An 8666-nucleotide genomic window follows, 5' to 3' on the forward strand; every position below is an offset into this window, starting at 1 on the left:
AAAAAAAAAAAAGAAATAAACTGGCATATTTATGGTCAATTGATTTGTAGCAAGGATGTGAAGACAACTGAATGGGGAAAGAGTAGTCTTCTAAGCAAATTGTACTGGGATATCAGATAGAAACTTTAATTCTCTTGCAGCTTTAAGCAGAAAACAAAAAAATTCAATGAAAATGGGCAAAAGATTTTAACAGACACTTTACAATCAAAGATGGCCAGTAAGTACACGAAAGATGCTCAACCTCACTAGTCATCAGAGAGATGCAAATTAAAGTCATAGGACAACTGACACCGAGTTTCTCAAAGATTATCTTTTCCCATTACCAGTGCATTTCTTATTTCCTAATTAAAGGGAGCAACCTCTGGACCTTCCCAGGGAACTTAATCCAGCAGTGGTTCCTCTGATTCCATGTAAGTTTTCTACTCCCCTGAGCCTCTGACCCCTTCCTCAATATTTTTAGAAGTCAATGCTGGCATCTCCACCATCATCTTGCCCAAGCTTCAAGGAGACATGTCAGCAGCTTGCTAGGACCACCTCCAGGAGTCCTTGCCAGGATGTTAAATCCTGAGTCAAAAAGAAAGTGCTCTGATGTCAGTTAACTCTCTTACCCATCCTTACATTTCCACCACTCCCATGATGCTCAGGATCCACTTCCACATTTGCTCCTCCATGAACTAGAGGAACTTCTAGTTCCTTCCAAGAAGTGTTAGCCAGTGAATTAGCTCCCTACTGCTGCTGTAACAAATGATCCCAATCCTAATGGTGTAAAACAACAGAAATTCATTCTTTCACGGCTCTGGGGACCAAAAGTTTGCAATGAGTCCTATAGAGGTAACTTCAACGTGTCAGCAGGGCTGGTTCTTTCTGGAGACTCCATAGGAGAATCCATTCCTTGTCTCCTCCAGCTTCTAAGTGGCTTCTGTCATTTTGTGGCTGTGGCTACCACACTCCCATCTCCATTTCCGTCATCACATTGCCTTCTCTTCCGTTGTCGAATATCCCTCTGCCTCTCTCTTATAAGGACTCTTATGGCTATATTCAGGCCCCACTTGGCTAATCCAGAATAATATCCCTATTGCAAGATTTCTAACTTTAAACTCCTCTTTACCAAATAAAGTGGATTTCAAAGATTAGGATGGATATTTTGGGGGGCCATTATTCTGCCTACCACAGCCACATAGGGGAACTCTTTGCAGTGAGTAAATTATTTCCTCTTGATTTATAGTTGGGATTTCCTTTCTCCGATTATGCTGACACCTGATTCTAATTATTGTGGAGGCAATAAGGGAAGTGAAAGAAGTTCTTGGGGAAGATATGAATAATATTCTGAGAATTCTGCTACATATAATGTGTATTCATGGTCTTCAGACAAAAGGAGTCTCCTCTAGCATGAGGCAGGGATGCTTCTGCCCTGGCAAGTGGATTCAGGGGAGTCTGAGGATTCAAAGTTCTCGTGCTCATCCACTTAAACATTCCCATTCCAGGACCCAGGGTCTCAATCCTTCCCTATCAGGGCCTGGTTTTCATTAAATGTTGCCATGGAAGTTTTCTTGCTATCGCAACATGCCCTGAGTTGACAGTTGGCTGACCTGGGTCTATCATTCTGTTTCTTCCAGACTTCCAAGGAAGTTAAAAAAAGCCATCTGTATTCTTAAAACTCCACAATTCTTACAAATACCATGGTTCTTATAACATTAATGTGCTAGAGCTAATACATAACCCAGTGTTTCCCTTTCCATCTGTACCTCATCCCAAACTATCACAGTCAAGTCTTGGTAATTATGATGCTATCACATGCTAGAGGTTACCACCAACCCCACTTACCCCAAGAGTGATAAATGGTCCAGTTCCAGCATTCTTTCTGGAAGACATGCTTCCTGGAACTACTCCCAGAACCAACTCATGCCAAAACAGTCTCAGATAAGATACGTGTGTGTGGTTTAATCAGGAATTCATGTCGGGGAGCAAGAGCGAGGTTATTTATTTGGGAGGTGATCCCAGGGAGCAGGACCGATTTAAGAAGAGAGTGAGACAGAGAAGGAAGAATTGTCCCCTACTGAGGGGTGCATTACCAAAGTCCCTGTTATGGACAGCAGAGACTTGATTGTGCAAGAGCATATAGAATGCCCCCCAGAATTGTGTGAAGATGAGGGTGGAGCATCTACCCACTGCCTCCATTCCCCATTGTCAAGCTGCCCTCTGCACTTCTGAGCTCCACATGTGCTCAGACAGAGTGAGCTCCCCCAGTGTCCATGCCATCAGAGGATCCCAGGGAAGGGGCTACACTGTCAGCTTGCAGCGAGCAGAAACCTGCAGGGAACTAACTATCCACCCAGCCATGGCTGAAATCCGAAGACAGGCTAAGCAGATGTGAGTCAGAACATCTGACATGTCTGCTACAGTCTACTTCCTAGAATTGCTGTGAGGATCTATAGGGTCTTCAGGCTTGTAAAGTTCTTAGTGCATTACCATGTACATAACACACACTCATAAATGTTAGCAATTCATACGTAGATGAACTGTTGCACCTCTGCTAGTAGCTTCATGAATCTTACTTCATTTAATGTTCACAGCAATGCTCTGTGGTTGGAGGATACGCTCATGTCATAGATGAGCAAACTGAAGCCCAAAAGGGTTGAAACAGCTTGTACAAAGTCAAACCACTAACAACCAGAAGAGCAGGTCTGTCTGTGATGCTTTTCCTACTGCACTGTCTTCCCTGGTGGGAGAAGAGAGAGCACTCTGCCTTGGGGGAGGGGATGTTGGGGGAGCAATTATTAGTGGGAATAGGAGTTGGAGGAACAACCCCTCAACCTTCCCACACCCTCTGCTCATTAATCTGTGACCTCTACCAGGGCTCTCACTTTCTCTTTTTTTTTTTTTTTTTTTTTTGAGACACAGTCTCACTCTGTTGCCCAGGCTAGAGTGCTGTGGAGTCAGCCTAGCTCACAGGGCTCTCACTTTCTAAGGGCCTGACGTAGGAAATCATGTTTGTAGGCAGCTTCCCAGGAGTCCTTTCAGCATGACATAGCTCTTCTACCACCACTTGCAGAATCATTAGAGGATCCCAAAGACACAGTCCCAATGGCCCCACTAACAAGGCCCCGGAGAGAAAGCACCCCATTCCTGAGGACTCATCAGGACCCTGGCTTTTAAAAAGGCTCCTCCCTCTTCTTCTGGGGCCTCGTCCTCATCCCCAGGTCCAAGGTAAGTTCAGAAATTGGCTTGTCTCTGCTCAGACCCCCGGGTTGACATCTGGGAAAGAAAATCCCCGCTTTAGGAAATCCATATCTAGTCCCCACCTGCACCTCTCCCTCCCTGGGGCTTTGAGGATAAGCGCAAGTCCTCGAGACCTCAGTCACCCACCAGGAAGTGGAGCTGCCTCGCCTGCCCTAACCACCTGCCCAGAAAGCCAGCACCAGAGATGAAGCCTTCTGTGAGGTTGAAATACCAGAAAACGTGAGACGTGGTCGCCATCTGCTTGAAGGGCTTGAGAGGCTTCACTTTCCATCTCTTTCTCCCCACACTACTCCGCTATCCTGGGAGGGCTAATTTCTGAGTCCCCCAAAGGATAACACTGCAGGAAAAATAGCCCCATGACAGAGAGGATATCAGCGTGTTCTCCTCTCATTTCTAATATATAGCTACTTACTTGTTTTCTGGGAGGATAACTGGGTCCACACAGCTCCTCACCTTCTTTCCTGAAGAAACTCCTCTGGCTTCTGTGCCCCGTCCAGGGTGAGTATTCTCCTGAGTCCGTCCTCTGCTCTCACAAAAAAGAGAAGGGGCTTCTGCTCCCAACAGCTTAATAAACCTGACTTTATAAACAGCGCCTCAGATGCCCCTGAAAGGGAAAACCTATTTAGGGGAAGAGCTGGGACTATAATCAAGAGGTCCTGACTCCTTTTGTGGACCCCACTGCCCGTGCCCCGCTCTCGGGCGAAGCCTGCTGTCTGTCACTGAGTGTGAGGGGACTTGCAGAGTCCAGCTCACTGCCACACCCACTGCATCAGGCAGCCTAGGACCTTCTGTCCAGCAAAGCCCTTGTTGAGCATTTTCATCACTGGCAACCTGAAGGAATGGGTTGGAGTTCCAGCATAGGGAGCTGTCACAGCTCAGTAAGGACAGCCAGAGAGTGGTCATGGAGGAGGGCCTTGTGGTGACCCTGCCAGACACTCTGGATGGGATGTCTCAGGTGACCTGAGGTCATCCCAGAATCCCAGATTTTAAGTGAGCTGCATCTCTAGCCTTCTGAGGGTTGGCAGCAACTGTTCCGTGGCTCTTCTATGTTGGCCATGATGTACTTGTCTGTAAGGGCCTTATTGTTTGGGGAGATTTAAGTGAAAAAAATGTCAGCATGTGGATTGATTCATGACCCACTTGTCTCTTAACACAAAGGGGTTCCTGCCACAACCTTGCACCATGCACTTAACCCTATAGCTCCCTAAATCATACTAATCCATAAAATGTAGCCCAAATTCCAATGTGTCTAGAAAGTCTTCCATGACAACTTTAGCCCATCCTGATGCTCTCTTTCTCTGAAATCATGTAAATATTAGAACCATCCATTTATTTATTTACGCAATATCAGGTAACTACTATGTGTATAGTATTATGATGAGCATTGCTATTGAAAAAATTAATCAAACATATATTCTATCCTCAAGTCACTTACAAAGAAGCAGGAGAGAAAAGCTCTATAGAGAAATGACTGAGCTAGAAGGTAAACAGTCATAAGTTCTAAAAAATAGTTTGCAGTGGTAGCTTAGGAAAGAGAGAGTGAGAGAAAGAGAGAGATGGGGAATTTCCAAGAAAGGATTAATTCAGCAACTAACATTTGAGTCAAATGTTGAAGTACTTGGGCATGTGGAGTTGGAGGAAAACTGCTGCAGGCAGCAAAAATAGCATGAGCAAGGGGGTGGAATATCACAAAGTCACAATCTAATGCTTGTGTTAAAATGGACTCAACATGAAAAATAGGAAGTATTTAACTATTCTTTAATATAACATATGTAAAGAGCTATTATCCAACCATTGACCTGTTGATTTGCAAAGCAGTTAACAATTACCAACCTTATCAGTGATAATCAGGCCTGAAGATGATTTCTGCCCTCCCCAAATCATGTGATCTTAAAATTTTAAGGACATCTTGAAGATCATGCATCCAAGTCCTCATCCACGTGGTATCCCCTCTGCTATTTCCCCGTGGCCTGAGCACACAAAACAGAGACCTCATTTGGGAGGTTGGTCATTGAGACAGCCTCACATTGGAGACGTCCTCTTGCTGTATATGAGGGCCCAGTGAGATGTACGCTGTCCAGTTGAAACTGTGGGTCGGTCTATGGTCACTGCCTTGACTGCAAGGCTAGGTGAAAGGGTCTTTGTGGCAGGGGCTACATAACCTGGAAGGGCCCTTTTACGTCCGGTAAGGAGAAGAGCAGGGAAGAGGGGAGAAAGAAGCCATTATCACACCCCCCAGGTTGCAAATCTGTCAGAGGTTCTCTGTCCTGGCTGGACATTAGAACCACCTGACAAGGTTTAATGACCTACCCATACCCAGGTGTCACCAATTAAATCAATTAACTCAGAATTCTTGGTGAAAGACCTGAGAATCAGTATTTTCTTCTTCAAGCTTCCCAGGCGATTGCAATAATCAAGGGAGCCAAGCATCCCATCTAACAGAGGGTCAGGAATTGTGGCTGGAAATACCACCACACCTTTGTGAGATATCTTAAATTTCTGTAACTTCTATGTGTCATCTTTTAAACTGTCTCTTCTCCCTTCAGGATTATCAGTAAAAGGAAAATGAAAAAGGACTATGTCTTAAGTTTGAGGGAGTAGCAAGAAAGAGCTGGTGGTTGGAAGTAGCCGTTCAGTGATACTCTGAGGCAGCAGTGATCAGGTAGGTGCTTTAAAAAGTCCTGATGCCTGAGTCTCACCTTCAGATATTCTGACTTAGTTGTCTTACTGGTGGAGCATCAGTCCAAGCATCAGTATTTTTTAAAGCTTCCACATAATCTAATGTGCAGCCAAGTTTGAGACTCACTGCAATACACTTTGATAGAGCGTCAGAGAAGCATGAATGGCAGGCTGATTTCCTACAGTGTTTGGGGAAAAAAGGAAAACACAAGGCAAGAAGGTAGTGTGAAGTCTGAGAAATGACTTCAGGATTTTAAGAATCATAAAACCCATATGGTTGTTCTTTAACATTTGGGACAGCAACGGAATCAGAGACCACTGGGGCACATCCTTGGTGACTGGAGAAAAGACCTAAAAATCGTCTCAGGGTGTCAGGGGAAAGGCACTTGCTGGCAAGACAGCAGACAGCGAGTCACGGGAATGGGGTTTGGTTGATGGGAAGTAATACTGAGTGGGGCAGCTGCTGATGGCACCGAGGACCCCCCAAGGCTCTCCTGTGGACAGGAGCTACTGCAGCCATGGAGAGGGTGGGAATAGTTCAGTCACCTATAAAAATATATATTAATATTCATTAGAGAAATAATATAGATAATATGTAAAATTAAAAACCCTCTGAAGAAAAAAGCTAAACCCTACTATATTACTACCACCCTTTGAAAACCACTACAATATCTTGGTATTTCCTTTTATTTATTATGTTTATATGTTATTATATTGAGATCAAATTTTAAATACAGTTTTGCCTTTCCTTTTACTCTTTTAATATCTTACAAGAATTGCTTGTTTTCTAAAGTTGTTTTTAATGTGAATTTTTTAAAATTATTTTTCTAGTTTATTACAGTATGTATAAGAAAACTGTATATTATTATATATTCATTATTTTTATATCTACTTTTTATCTTGAGATTTTCCTATACTTTCATAGGAGTTTTCCATGTTATTTGCTATGTAAATTATTTTATTATTTACAAATACATGTTTTTTACTGCTTCCTAACATATAATTTTTTTGAATTTTTTTATTTTTAACTATTATGGATTCATAATAGTTGTACATATTTATAGAGTACATGTGATATTTTGATACAGGCATACAATATGTAATCATCAAACAAGGGTATCTATCACTGCAAGCATTTGTCATTTCTTTGTGTTAAGAACATTCCAATTCCACTCTTTTGGTTATTTTAAAATATACAATAAATTATTGTTAACTATAATTGCCCTCTTGTGCTGCTGAATACTAGATCTTATTCCTTCCAGCTGCACTTTTTGGCCATCCCCACTTTACCCTCCCCAACCCCGCCCTTCCCATCCTCTGGAAACCATCATTCCACTCTCTGTCTCCATGAGATCAATTTATTTTTTTAGCTCCCATATATGTGTGAAAACATGCAATATTTGTCTTTCTGTGCCTGGCTTATTTCACTTAATATAATGTCTTTCACTTCTATCCGAAATATACGATCTTGTAATTCAGTTTCTTGCATTGACTAGAGTTTCCTGAATAATGTTAAATGATAATTGATAATGCATATACTTGTCCCATTCTTGACTTTAATAAGATTGCTTTTAATGTTTTCTCATTAAGCATGATGTTGGCTTTGGAGTTGAGTTAGTTTTATTTGAACATGTAGGTATCTAAATAGTCACTATTCCGATTTTATTATTAACGTAAGTTTTCAAAACCCAAAATGAATATTTAATATAATCAAATGACTTTTTAGCACCCATGGAAAGAATCACATAACCTCTGTTTACATCTATTAACATCATAAAACATATTAATAAATGTCCTAATTTTGAACTAACCTTACATTCCTAGACCAAATCTTAAATATTTATGGTGAATTAATTTGGTAATATATTGCTGAAATAAATTTGTTAATATTTTATTTATGATTTTATATCAGCATTTGAAGTGACAAGCTGTATTTTTCCTTTCTTTTGAGATTGTTTTGCACGGTTGCTAAAAATTTGTAAGCTTTCTTCTTTTATATTCTTGAATAGTTTGATTACCATCACAAACATCCCTATGACATTTTCTGGATGTACTTTTTATTGGTGGCAATTGGAGGATAGCTCTTTCTCCACTTTTTCTATGGTAGTCAGTCAGTTTAGATTTTTAATTGTTCTAGAATAATTTTAATAAATTATGTCTTCATAGAAATCTATTTCATCACTTAAGAGTTCAGAAAAATACAATTTCAAATTTTTTATTGATATTTAGTAGTTGTACATATTTTGGGGGTACTTTCGATATTTCGATGTATGTATACAATGTGTAATGATAAAATCAGGGTAATTGGGATATCCATCGCCTCAAATATTTATGTCATCTTTGTATTGGGAACATTCCAGTTCTTCTCTGCTACCTATTTCGAAATATACAATAAACTACTGTTTTTTTTTATTTCAGCATATTACGGGGGTACAGATGATTAGGTTATATATGATGCCCTTGCACTCCCTCCCCCCCAAGTCCGAGCTTCAAGTGTGTCCATTCCCAGAGAGGCGCACATTGCACTCACTGTTTGTGCATATGCCGGTTCCCTCCTCCCCCCTTTCCCCTCCCCCTGCCCAACATCCAATAAATGATATTCTGAGGGCACGGGTATTTGTATACACAAGGAGTGCAATGCGCACTACCCGAAGGATGGACATATTTGAAACACAGACTTCGGTGGGGGGGGGAACCAAGGGCAACACACGTAACCTAAACATATGTACACCCATAATTTGCTGAAA

Source organism: Propithecus coquereli, unplaced genomic scaffold (assembly GCF_000956105.1).
Source record: "Propithecus coquereli isolate 6110/MARCELLA unplaced genomic scaffold, Pcoq_1.0 Scaffold390, whole genome shotgun sequence".
In the NCBI taxonomy this organism is placed as follows: domain Eukaryota; kingdom Metazoa; phylum Chordata; class Mammalia; order Primates; family Indriidae; genus Propithecus; species Propithecus coquereli.